The sequence below is a fragment of the Jaculus jaculus genome, chromosome 2 (genome assembly GCF_020740685.1).
Source record: "Jaculus jaculus isolate mJacJac1 chromosome 2, mJacJac1.mat.Y.cur, whole genome shotgun sequence".
Lineage (NCBI taxonomy): Eukaryota > Metazoa > Chordata > Mammalia > Rodentia > Dipodidae > Jaculus > Jaculus jaculus.
The window spans coordinates 212153643-212167511 of NC_059103.1; positions in this window are offsets into that span (position 1 = coordinate 212153643).

The following is a 13869-nucleotide window of genomic DNA, read 5'->3' on the forward strand; positions in this document are numbered from 1 at the left end:
GTGGCATTGGCCATGTTTTCATGAAATTTTAGTCAACAGTACTGTATATCTTGCTCCATAAAATGATTCTTTAAGTCTTTTATTCATATTGTAATTGAAAAGATATTTTTACTGTTAAATTTTCAGAGGTTTTGTATAATTTTCCTAGTAGTGCTTTGTTCCATATGGGATTTACAACTATTTTTCCCATCCTATAGTTTGTCTGTTACCCCTTTAGTAGCATATTTTATGAAGAAAATATATTTAATTTTATAAAGTCCAAAATACCAATTTTCAGTATGTTTTTGGTGCTGCATTTGAGAACTGCTTGCACACACACACACACGCACACACACATACACAAATACATGTATATGCATGTATCTCTCCATCAATCCTACATAACTGTTTACTTCTAAATTCTCTTTTGTTGTCATAAACATTTTATTCCTCCAATGGTACTTATGCTATTATATTGTTTTGGTAATTTCTTCTTTTCCCTTCATTAGATTGTGAAGTTTTTTGCTTCTCAAGTAATATTTTTTAAAAAATTATTTATTTGCAAGGAGAGAGAGAGAGAATATCAATGGGCATGCCAGGACCTCTAACTGATAAAAATGAACTCCAGATTTATGCAGCACTCTGTACATCTGGCTTTATGTGGGTACTAGAGAATTGTACCCCAATTATTGGGCTCTGAAGGCAAGCACCTTAACTGCTGATCCATCTCTCCAGCTCCTCCTTAAGCAACATTTAAAATATATATATATTTCATTTAAGCATTTGAGAGACAGGAAGAGTCAGATATATAGAAATTTGTTTTGTTTTGTTTTGTTTTCTAGGTAGGGTCTCACTCTACTCCAGCTGACCTGTAATTCTCTATGTAGTGTCAGGGTGGCCTTGAACTCATGACGATCCTCCTACCTATGCCTCCCAATTTCTGGGATTAAAGGCATGTGCCACCACGCCCGGTTTAGAGAGTTGTTTTTTTTTTTTTTGTTTGTTTGTTTGTTTGTTTGTTTGTTTGTTTTTGAGAGAGAGAGAGAAAGGGAGGGAAGGAGACATGGGCATGCCAGAGCACTCAGCCCCTGCTGGATGTATGAGCCCCTTATGTGCATGTGTGACGCTGTACCCTTTCATCACTGTGTGTTTGGTTTATGTGGGACCTGGAGATTAGAACATGAGTTTTCTGGATTCGTAGGCAAGCACATTAACCACTAAGCCAATATCTCCAGCCCAAAGGAATATTTTTTTCAAATAGCAAGATCCCCTTTATTTGTTTTTTTTTAAACTAATCCCCTCTTAACTGAGGCATCATACTTGTTTCCCTTCTTCTCCATAGGTAACATTTTGCAACCCCTGATCTGTGTCCCAGATGCTTCCATTAGTCTTATTCAGCAACAAGGTGTACTGAAGCAAACTCAATGGCTCTTACTCAGGCAATTCTCAAATGGGAGCTAGGCACGGTCTTATATCACCCCCTGAAGCATGTGAACAAATAATTTTCATGTACCTGTTATGAATTGTAATCTATAAAGGAGGAGGCTATCTCTGATAACATTAAGTTTACAATCTCATTTGACAGATAAATTACATTTATTTTATTTTATTTTATTTATTAGTTTTCTATTCTGCAAGTACAGGCAGTTTGGTACCATAATTAGGCTCATCCATGACCTACCCCCTCCCCATTGGCCCCTCCTTGTTGAGGTATGTGGGTCGTGCATTGTGTTGTTAGCCCATTGTTATTGGTACGATAAATGTCTCTGCATATCATGACCCAACATGTGGCTCTGACATTCTTTTTGCCCCCTCTTCTGCAAAATTTCACTGAGCCATGTTGGGTTCCTTTTTGGTCTGCTTCAGTGATGAGGTATTGGGGGCCTGTGAGGCTCTGGCTCTCTGATTTGGAAGGTGTTGATTTTTCTCTGTGATGGTCTCTTTCCCCCTTGTGCTGATATCTAGTTCATCAGGAAAACAGCACCCTTGCTTGTTTTGCCAATTTTCCTTAGTTTACCTTAGAAACCCAGCATGCATCTCATGGACTAGACACTAGGAGGGATGGGAAGGGTGGGGAGGGCATTGAAGGGGTGGGAAACACTAATCTAGACCCAAATGGCAATGATACCATAAAATTCTACTTCCTAAAAGGCAGACCAAATGGCTGAACCTTCACAAGGCCCTTATAGGAAACACCTAAACCACAAGACACTGGAAAGGGTAGGATGAAGTCTAACCTACATCCTCTACATCTTCTTTCCCTCCCTCCCTCTCTCTCTCTCTCTCTCTCTCTCAACTCTCTAACTCCTATATATTAGTTACCTTTTTTTTCTCATTTTCTTAGGGGGCACTGACCTGTAACTCCCAGTACCAGCATGTGGCTATCACCCACAATGAGCTTTTGATCAGAGAAACCTATATGGTTTACTAAAAGAATGACATATTTCTGTCAGACTACTTGATGACCCACCAAATGTTAGTGGTAAGGCCCTATTGCTAAAGACTCCATATGCAGCTGACATGTAAAATGGAACGGCATGGTAGGAAGCCAGGAGAGAGTCAGTCCCCAGACAGTCAGTGCATCTAGTGCCAGAAGGTGCTACATGGGCAACTGGGGGAAAATGACCAAGATCTGTCCAAGCAACTCATGGTCCAACCTATTTAGCAGTAAATAACCTGTTGTGATCCCTACACAAGTGCAATAGTGGCGCACAGCCATGGTGGGGAACCAACTGCTCTTGATTTGGCTAACTGATCCCCTCAGTGGTACGAGACCCATAGCTAGAGCTGGCGAACAAGTCAGAACCATATCCAAGCATAAGTGCACTCTCCAATATCAAGCTAGCATCAATCATGGGCTACAAGAGGGCCTACACCTATTAAACTCTCTACAAAAACGTAAGGCCTATCTCATTTGTCCTGGTGCTAACTTACTCTCCGTTGGAGAATCTGCTTGTCTTTTTCAGATAGATGCAGATCCTAAGGAGAGAGCCACCCCATCATACCTCAAATTACATTTATTTTAAATCCATACTGAGATGAAGGCATAACGATCTAGCTAAATAAGCAAAAATCTCTAAAATACTGCAACTTCAATGTTAACTCATTACTTTTCTTAATATGTTTCAATTTACAGAAATACAAAGATAAATAAGGTCTATATCTAAATAGTTTTAATTCACAGAACACTTGGCTAATTACTGAAGAATGATAACAAGATGTAACAAAAGTCCATGAATGTACCACACTCAGAAGATCACCATGGGAATCTTTCTAGACACTTCAGTGACTCATCTCATTCAATCCTCACTGTTAGGATGTTGATCTTCAAGAGGTTAAATTGCTCTCTTAAGGTCACATATTTTCAATTGCGAAGACCTTAGCATACTAATTGACATAGTAGATCAATTAGTCGTGACTGAATATACCTGTTGTATTGTCATTGATTGATTTGGAGATATTTGAAATGAGTTGTAATGGCTACTGATTTACATGAATATGAAATTTCCCTCTTCTATTAAAAGTGTAATAACTACACTTTCTTCATTTCTTTAGTCTCTTTTTCCAAAACTCCAAGAAAGACTCAGTGTTTACACAGTCCATGACTTACAGTGTTTCCACTTAGGGGACGTTTCAACTTTATATTTATGATGGTAAAGAATTAATTTGCATTCAGTAACAACTATACTTTGAATTTTTAATTTTGTTCTTTGCCGAGGATATTGTACAATGCCCTGTCATAATGTGAGCAGTGATGACATGTGGCAGTGTCCAGTCATCCCAGGAATACAACGTAAGTCATCAACACCCTCCAGTGTATAAGATTGATACAGTAGGTGATTAGTGAGCTTCAAATTGCTGGGATGAACCTTCAGATGAGACACAGTCATGGGAGGAAGGGAATTTATTTGAAGCTTACAGATCCAGGGACAGTTCCATAATGGCACAAGAACCCCTTGCCAAATCCATGCAGGAAGATACCACCACCTGCAACAGAAGCAAGCACATTACAGGAACCCCAGGCAGAGTTCAAGCACTATGCATATCTGGGGCTGGAATTTCAATACACACTTTAGAGATGGATCCTAGGATCCTCCCACAGTGATACCTCTTCCAGCCAGGCAGCTAAAAATACAAGATGCTTTAATAAATCTGAATCTATTGGAGGACATCCATTCAAACTACCACATTTCACCCCTGGCCCCCAATAGTTAATAACCATCTCACATTGTAAACTGTATTCAGTCCAACTTCAAAGGTCCCATAGTTATTACCAATTTAAAATGGTTCCAAATTCCCAAGACTCATCTGATATTTAAGATTGTCTCTTGGTGTGCATCCTGTAAAATCAAAACAAGTTATATGCTTTCAACGTATAAAGGCATAGAGCAAACATTTCCAACTGCTGTAGGCATAGCTAGGAGACCAGGACCCATGAAAACTCAATAACCTCAGGAGAATGTCAAACATGCACAGTTGAAGTCCAATATCATAACCAGTGACAGAAAGTCTCCAGATTTTGCTTTTTCACCCCTCCAGCAGGTCCCTCTCAAGCCAATAGCTCTCCATAGAAGCACCTGTACAATCCTGGTATATCCAGTGCCGTCCATGGTCCATCTTCCAATGGCTTTGCCAACCTCTTCATCGATGTCTTCATGCCCTGCCTCATGCCATGGCTCAGCAGTGACTCCTAGAATCTTGTGCACTTAATGACCTCCCTCCATGCCTTTTTCATGCTTCTGCAGTCTATACCAGATGTGCAGGACAAAACCACTTTTTTTGAGGCAAGCACAAAAGACTGGCCTTTTTTTTTTATAACACACACACATACACACGAGAGAGAGAGAGAGAGAGAGAGAGAGAGAGAGAGAGAGACAGAGAGAGAGAGAGAATGAGAATAAGAATTGACACACCAGGGCCACCAGCCACTGCAATCAAACTCCAGATGCAGGTGCCTCCTTGTATGATATGGTGCACTTGTGTCCCTGTGTGTCTGGCTTAGTTGGGACCTAGAGAGTTGAACATAAGTCCTTAGGCTTTTCAGGCAAGCATCTTAACCACTAAGTCATCTCTCCAGCCTCACAGCCATATTATTAATTCAGAGTAAAATAAATGATTACTTTTAAGGGCAGATTCCTTCCTCAGTCAACTCTTTCAAAAGAGTTTGAATTTCTATCATTCAGTCTTTCCTCATGCATCCTTTCCATTGTTTCAATATAAAGTAGTTGGGGTATCTTCCTTCCAAATGCTAATATATATATATGATTTTTGTTTATTTTTTTATTTATTTATCTGACAGCTACAAACAGAGGAAAAGACAGAGAGAGAGAGAGAGAGAGAGAGAGAGAGAGAGAGAGAGAGAGAATCAGCACGCCAGGGCCTCCTGCCACTGCAAATGAACTCCAGATGCATGTGCCCCCTTGTGCATCTGGCTGATGTGGGTCCTGGAGAATCGAGCCTTGAACCAGGGTTCTTAGGCTTCAAAGGCAAGTGCTTAACCACTAAGCCATCTCTCCAGCCCCTAATATATTTGATAATAGCAGCTTCAGCAACCAGTCTTTATAATTTTAAACTTGCTTGAGTTTTCCAACTTTAGATCTTAACATTCTCAGTTCCATACCTTTAACCAAGCACATCAGTTCATTACAAATTTAACCTTGTTCAAGCTCTCTGGGCATGGGTAGAAGAATGTAGCCAGTCCTTATGCCAGTAGCCCAGTTCCAATAAAATTCTCTGCAATCTTTCCTTCCCCTTAGAAAGTTCATAAGCCAAGCCTCTAAATACAGTTCTCTCTGTACTTAGAATTGTCAAACTCTCATTAGAATAGTCAATAAAATTTGGCTTACCACTCTAGAAGGCATCTCCAGTTGTAAGTAACAAGTCCATGTCCATTCCTCCAAAACAAAAGTTCCAAAAGACCAACATCCACTTTATCAGATTTATCTCAGCAAATCAACCTCACTTCTAGTTACCACTTCTGGTGTAGTGAGGTTGCTGTGATGAACCTCCAAACCAGACACAGTTATGGGAGAAAAGGATTTTTTTCTTGGTTTTTCAATGAAGGTTTTTTTTTTTTTTTTTTCTTTTTTGAGGTAAGGGCTTTAGTCCAGGCTGACCTAGAATTTACTATGAACTGTCAGGGTGTCCTCAAACTCATGGTAATCCTGCTACCTTTCGCTGCTTCCTGAGTGCTAGGATTAAAGACATGCATCACCATGCCCAGCCACAGATGGGAAAATGGAAGCTGTTCCTAGAATATGTAACAAAATCAAGTCCAATAATGTAAAGACAGCTTAATTAAAAATGGACAAATATGTACCAACATGTAATGTGGCCATAGAAATTTTCTACTTAATTAAAAAAAAAAAAACACTTGGTGTGGTGGCACATGCCTTTAACCCTAGCACTGAGAGGCAGAGGTGGGCAGGTAATCACTGTGGGGTCATGAATGCATCAGTGCTTTGGGAAGACAGTATCTCACTGTAAAGTTTGCCTTCCCAGTCTGAGTTGTTTAATCTTTTTTGGCCCCACCTTTCATAATGTTCCCTGAGGCTTGCAGGGTGTCGTAGAAATCTCCTTTAATGTTGAGCTCTCTTTAGCCTCTTATTCTCTGTTTTGATGAGCTTTGAGTCTTCTCAGTGTCTCCTGTTATCTCTATAGAGAAGCTTCTCAGACTAGCTGTGAGAGCGGCAATCATATTTAATCTGCCACATAAGTGTCTCCTGGGCTCAGGCAGGTGTGATGGACATGACTTGCCGGTGGTAGGCTTTCTGCTTTCTCTCATCACTTTGCTGGATCTTGGGCAGGTGTGATGGGCATGACTTGCTGGTGGTAGGCTTTCTGCTTTCTCTCATCACTTTGCTGGATCTTGGGTCTCCTTCATACTTGTTGCCATCTGTGAAAAGTAGGTTATCTAAGTAAGAGTGAGATCATCATTAATAAAAGAGGGATAAAAATGTGTACTTAGAAGGCTGTTTTGTTTTTGGTGTGCTTAACTTCTCCATTTAGCCAAAGAATAGTGTAGGTGACTATATATATATATACATACATATATACATATACATATCCATATATATATATATATATACATATATATATATATATATATAATTTTTATTATGTGCATGAAATGTTGAATTGTCTGGTAAGTGGCCACAAAGAAGAACTTAAGACTCTAGAAAATAAAGAACTATTAGACAAAATTTGTCAAACTAAGCATGTATAAGAAGAGAATGAGGCTAGGGAAATAGGTCAGTAGACAAGAGCACTTCCATGCAAGCATGAGGGCCCGAGATGACCCAATGCAACCTGAGTTTGATTCCCCAGCAGCACCCACATCAAAAGCTGGCCATGGCTGTGCACACTTGTAACCCAGTCCTGTGGTTAGTGGAGACCAGAGAATCACTGTGGCCCTCCTCTCAGTCAGCATGATTGCAAATGGCGGCTCCTATTCAGTGGGAAGCCCACAGGGAGAGACGGAGGCAGACACCTAATGTTCACCTCCAGCCTCTGTAAGTGTGCCCACAAGGCATGTACATCACACACACACATGCATACCAAACATGGCACACACAAAAAAGAAAATAAACTAAATGCTACTCTAAAGCCAAAATTTCAGAGCAAAAGTCTTCATCTAGAAACCAAGCCTCCATAATGCTTTAATTCTAATTTTTAAACTTTTTTGTTACTTTTTATTTATCTGAGAGTGACAGAGATAGAAAGAAGCAGATAGAGAGAGAATGGGTGTGGCAGGGCCTCCAGCCACAGCAAATGAACTCCACACGCGTGCGCCCCCTTGTGCATCTGGCTAACGTGGGTCCTGGGAAATTAAGACTTGACCCGGGGTTCTTAGGCTTCACAGACAAGTGCTTAACCACTAAGCCATCTCTCTAGCCTTAATTCTAATTTTGATGGTTCTTTCTTAGAAGATTTTAAACTGAAACCACTAAAGAGAGAATTATGATCAAAGGTGTGATGAGTAAAAAGTATTAAGAGGGCTGGAGAGAAGGCTTAGGGATTAAGGCTATTTTCTGCGTAGCTTAAGGACCCATGCTTGACTCTCCAGGTCCCACATAAGCCAGACACACAAGGTGACACAAGCACTCAATATTGCACATGTGTACAAGGTGGCCTATCCATCTGGAGATTGATTATTGTGGCTGGAGGCCCCGGTGTACCAATTCTCTCTTTCTCTCTCTCACTTGCTCACTCTCTCTCATAAAAAAGAAAAAGTATGAAGATAAGGTGTTACAGTGGTGATTTTGGATATTAGGAGATTCTTTATTTCTGTTTATAGATGGGAAAGCTGTGGCACACAGTGATCACATTGTTACAGTGATCTTGTCTGTCAGATTTCAACTGCCTGACTTCTACAGACCAAATATTTCCACTGGTTCTCCAATAAAATTTCTACTTGCCGCAAATTTATAATTATAATGGTGTCCTTTCAATCTTTATAGAGATTTGGAACTGGTTATGACAGTGAATTTCAGATTAAGGGGGAAAGTGATGTGTAATTCAGAAATATCTGTCATCATAAAGTTTAATGGCTTGTTTGTTTTGAGCAACTGTGAACAGCATAACTTCTGAGAACAGAGAACTTGCTGTGTTCCATCTGGAAGGTGAAAATACCAGGATAAGCATATATAGATAAACTGTAGCAGAAGTCAATTGTCTAAATAAAGTCCATTAGGAAATGCTGACAGGTTCCATGTTTAAACTTTAAGGTTTTAGTTACAGTTATACACATGGACGAGGCACATCTGGGAAAGTATCTCCCTGAATACTTTGCATTGCATGTTTCCCACACTGCAGGCAGGCTGTAGGTTGTTTCCTAGTCTTTGTAGCATTTTTACTGCTTTAGAAATACACACACACACACACACACACACACACACACACACACAATTTAGGTCAAATTTGTTTGTCTCTATTTAGGTCAAATTTGTTTGTCTCTAATTCTTTAACTTTTATTTTTGTTTGTTTTTTTGTTTTTCAAGGTAGGGTCTCACTCTGGTCCAGGCTGACCTGGAATTAACTATGTAGTCTCAGGGTGGCCTTGAACTCATGGCGATCCTCCTACCTCTGCCTCCCGAGTGCTGGGATTAAAGGCGTGTGCCACCACGCCCGGCAGTAATTCTTTAACTTTTTGATACAATTGTCTTCTTATACTTCGGAAGGTTTATCGGTTAGGCTTGTATTTTGAACGCAGACATCAAAATATGCAAAGACATTTTTATAATATTAATATTTTCTCTTTTAATATGCTGTTTCAATATCATTGTAACAAGTTTAGAGGATAAAGCAACATTTTAGGTATAAAACATTCCGAGTTAGTGGAACTGCTATGAAATTTGGTTATGGGAGTGCATATTTACTCTTTTGTTTACTCTTTTCCTTTTAATATTTTGATGTATTCCACAAAAGGATAATTAAATAAATTTGACTTCTAGTAAAGAATTTGCATATTGAACTTAGGTTGAATTCATCGGCGCAAGACATCGGGTTTCATTTGTTAAGAACATACAGCAAGAAAATACACTGAGTCATAGCTGGGGAGACGGCTCCTGGTTAAAGGTGCTTAAAGCTGCCAGTGCAAGTTCAGTTCTCCAGCACCCAAGTTACAGCAGGCACAAAGCAGTGGACATGTCTGTGATGCCATTGTGCAGATGGCAATGCAAGGTGGAGCCTGGACAGTCCAGAAGCTCTTGAGCCAATGAAGTGTCTCATGCAGTGGCAAAACAACAGGAGACCTTGTCTACCAAACACAGTCTGAGGACAGGACAGACTCTGAGGTCATCCTCGGACCTCCACACACACACTAAAAATTCAAAAAACACTGAATCAACACTTCAGTGACTATCCAAAAAAATCTGTTGTATTAGTTGTAGGTACTCCTTGAACTGTGGAAACACAGTCAAGAAATTTATTTACATTAGATAATAGTAAGAGATTGTTCATATTGTAAGAAGGGAAATAGTGGTGTTTCATGGTTAAATGACAGACTACCAGAAAAAAAAGTTAGTTGTTTCTGTTAGCAATATAGATTACTCTGCATGTGATGTCATCAGATTTAAGGGTAATATTGGTATAAAATCTGAAAGCATGTTGACAGTTTAAGGTGAGACTGAAATAACTCCGAGGCAAAAGGACAAGATCTTTGACTATTAGATCAGGTATAATCTACAATATGCAGTTGGCCTTTGAGGGGTGCTACATTGCTAATAGCTTTCATGACATAAGAAAAAAGGAGGCTTATGAAAATCTGAGAGAAACTCATCTGGATTCTAACATATTTTTCCTTATTCTATCTCTATATACATCAGGATTTCTTAATATGGATTTAGGCATTGGATGTGTGGTGGTTTGATTCAGGTGTCCCCCAAACCTTGGGTATTTTGAATACTAGGTTCCCAGCTGATAGAGATTTGGGAATTAATGCTTCCTGGAGGGGTCGGGCTTTTGGGAATTGTACCAGTTTCCTCTTGCCAGCATTTGGCACACTCTTCTGTTGCTACTGTCCACCTGACACCGGCCAGGAGGTGATGTCCACCCTCTGCTCACTCATGCTGTCGTTTTCCCCTGAAGTCATGGAGCTTCCCCGTGAGTCTGTAAGCCAAAGTAAACCTTTCTTTCCATAACTTGCTCCTGGTTGAGTGATTTCTGCCAGCAATGAAAGCCTGACTGCAACAGGATTCAATTACTTAGTTCATTAGTTATACATAATATCTAAATATTTATGCCTAGATCAGCTATAACCTGATCATATTTAGGAGGTCTTCCTGTGACTGTTAACAGTAATTAATCTGTGGTATATTATATTTGAAGCTTCCATTCCTAGAATAAATTTCATTACCCAGTTGAAGTTTATTATGCTTTCCAGTTGTTTTCTTTCTTTCTTTCTTTCTTTCTTTCTTTCTTTCTTTCTTTCTTTCTTTCTTTCTTTCTTTTTTTGTTTTTCGAGGTAGGGTCTCACTCTGGCCCAGGACTACCTAGAATTCACTATGTAGTCTCAGGGTGGCCTCGAACTTACAGCAATCCTCCTACCTCTGCCTCCCAAGTGCTAGGATTAAAGGAGTGCACCACCACACCAGGCTTAAATTGTTTAACTCTGTCACATGTTTAAAAGCACTTTGAATTAGAAATTAGGTTTATTTTTCTTTCTGTGGGATTGGAGATCAAACCCAGAGCCTGTGTAATATAGACAAGTATTGAAGCACTAATTTTTACCTCCATAACACATTTCACTTTTTCTGATAAAGGTTGAGATTTCAAAACTGACCTCATTGATAAAGAGTAGCAACAAGCTGTCATTGCCTTAAAGTATAGTGTATCCTCCAAATGCTGTCTGAGAGGTTCATAAAGTCCATTTAAGACTACTATTGATTCATCTTTTGTGTGTCTACATACGATGTGGATGTGTGTGTATGCATGTCTGTGTGTGGGGGTGCATATGTGGGGGTGGGTACATGTGTGTGTGTGCATGTGCATATGGAGGCCAGAGGTCAGTTTATACCAGGAGTCCCCTTCATTTTTCGAAGATGTAGTCTCTCACTGTCCCTGGGGTTCACTAACTACCCAGATAGCCCTGGGATCCCCCTTTCTCTAATTCCCCAGCACTGAAATTATGGGCATATCTCACAGATCTGCTTTCCTGTGGGCAATGGGAATGCAAACCCAGGTCCTCGTGTTTAGTGTGGCAAGCCCACTGAGTCATCCCCCAGCCCCATCAGATGTAAATTCATATGATACATTTCAGTGCATATTTTTATTGTCTTATCAAGGTCATTAAAAAAAATATCATGGGGGCTGGAGAAATGGCTTAGTGTTTAAGGTGCTTATCTGCAAAGCCAAAGGACCCAGGTTCGATTCCCCAGGTCCCACGTAAGCCAGATGCACAAGGGGGCACATGCATCTGGACTTCATTTGCAGTGGCTGGAGATCCTGGCAGACCCATTCTCTCTTTCTTTCTTTCTTTCTCTCTCCCTATTTCTCTCAAGTAAAATAAAATAAAATAAAGTACCATGTGATAATTTAATTTCTAACCTAGTATTTCTCTCACTATTACTACTTTTAACAATTTTCTAGTAATGGACTATAGAAACGTTTCTTAAAAGTAGGCTTAAAACAATTTTGTAAAGGGTAACAACTGAATAAACAAATTTAAAAAGATAACTATTCAGTACAATATCTAATAAAATCCAAAATTCTATGAAAAATTCTGGTATATTTTCTACAGGTTTAGAGAAAGTAATAACTATAGTTCTCAACTCTTCTAAACTTGTACTTAAATGCTCTTAAATATTTCTTTCTGTTTTAAGAATTTAGAATAGATGTGTACAATGTCATTTTTCCTTTTCTGAGAAAAATCCTCTCCAAATGGCCCTGATTTGGGAGCTCGGATGAAGGACCACAAAGAATAGGAGGTGTGAGAAGGGAGATAAAGAGAGAGGTGAGAAGAGCAAGGGCAGGCTTCCGCAAGTTGAACAAGGAGTGCACATGCGAATCTCTGTGAGATTTTCAGGGAGATAGAATTTGTTATTTCATGACAGTAAGTAAGCTGAATACTGAGTTTTTGATTTTTCTGCTTTCCATATATTCTGAAGTGCCTCTAAATTTTGACATAGGAAAATTTCCACATAATAGCTATTGTTAAGGTGAAAATAAATTTGCTATTTGCCAAGATATGCAAAAAGACATCATTGTGTCAGGAGAAGGTTATGGCTTTTCTCTGGACAAATTCATGACACAAAAACACATTCTTCCAAGTCTTCTAAACACAGTTGATCAAGAGTGTGTGTTTATTGCACATGGGCAGATGGCTTAGTGGTCAAAGGTGCTTTCTTGCAAGCCTTTCAGCCTGAGTTCAATTCTCCAGTACCTCCATAAAGCCAGGTGCACAAAGTGGTGCATGCATCTGGAGTTCGCTTGCAGTGACAAGAGGCCATGACATGCCCATAAATCTCTCTTTCTTTCTCTGTCCTTGTCTCTGCTCACAAATAAACAAATTATATTTATTAAAACAAAGAGTACAGGGCTTAGGAGATTGCTCAGTCATTACAAGCTAGCAAATTCCAACAGCACATGTGAGGGTCCCCAGTATCCACAAAAGTCAAATATGCAAAGTGGCATACGGCTCTGGAGTAGCAAGGCAACCTATCTTGCTTGCCCATTTTCTCTCTTTCCTCTCTCCATCATAAATAACTAAATTGAAGATTAAAAAATAATTAATAAATGACAGAGTGTGTTTGTTATTGCCAAACACTCCAAGTATGACCATAAATATGAATGTGATCGACCCCAGAATGTGAAATAAGTAGGTCTTTCCTAAGTGGCCATTATGTCTTCATCTGTTTCTTCTGAAATGTACTTTCTACAAGCACCAGAAACAAGTCAATCCAAGTTAAAGAACCTAAGCCATCACCCATAAAACACACATACACATATGCACATGATACTGTAATAAGACAAAACAATTACAATGTAATTGGCTATTAGAATAATCACAGTAACAAGGGAGAATAATTTACAAGGTGGAGAATCTTCAAATCAATATTTCTCCTAATGAAACCCAAAATAATGTATAACATATGTGATTCTGGCTACAAGTCCCATCCCAGGACAACCAAATAAAATCATTAGTGAGACTTCAATGTAATCATTTAAAGTACAAATTAATATTAAAGAGAAGGTAGAATTTTGTCACAAAAAAGCCAAAGATTATTCTGTTGGTCCAAAGGAACTGCAGAAAGCGTGGTGGTTTTGCTGGTACCACCAGAATGGCCAAAGGAAAAGACAGCCATTCAGCGTCTGAAGTCAAAGCACAGGAGGCGGGAATAACGCTCATTTTGCCCCTTCTCATTGGTTGTCTACAAGCAAAGCAAACTTGAT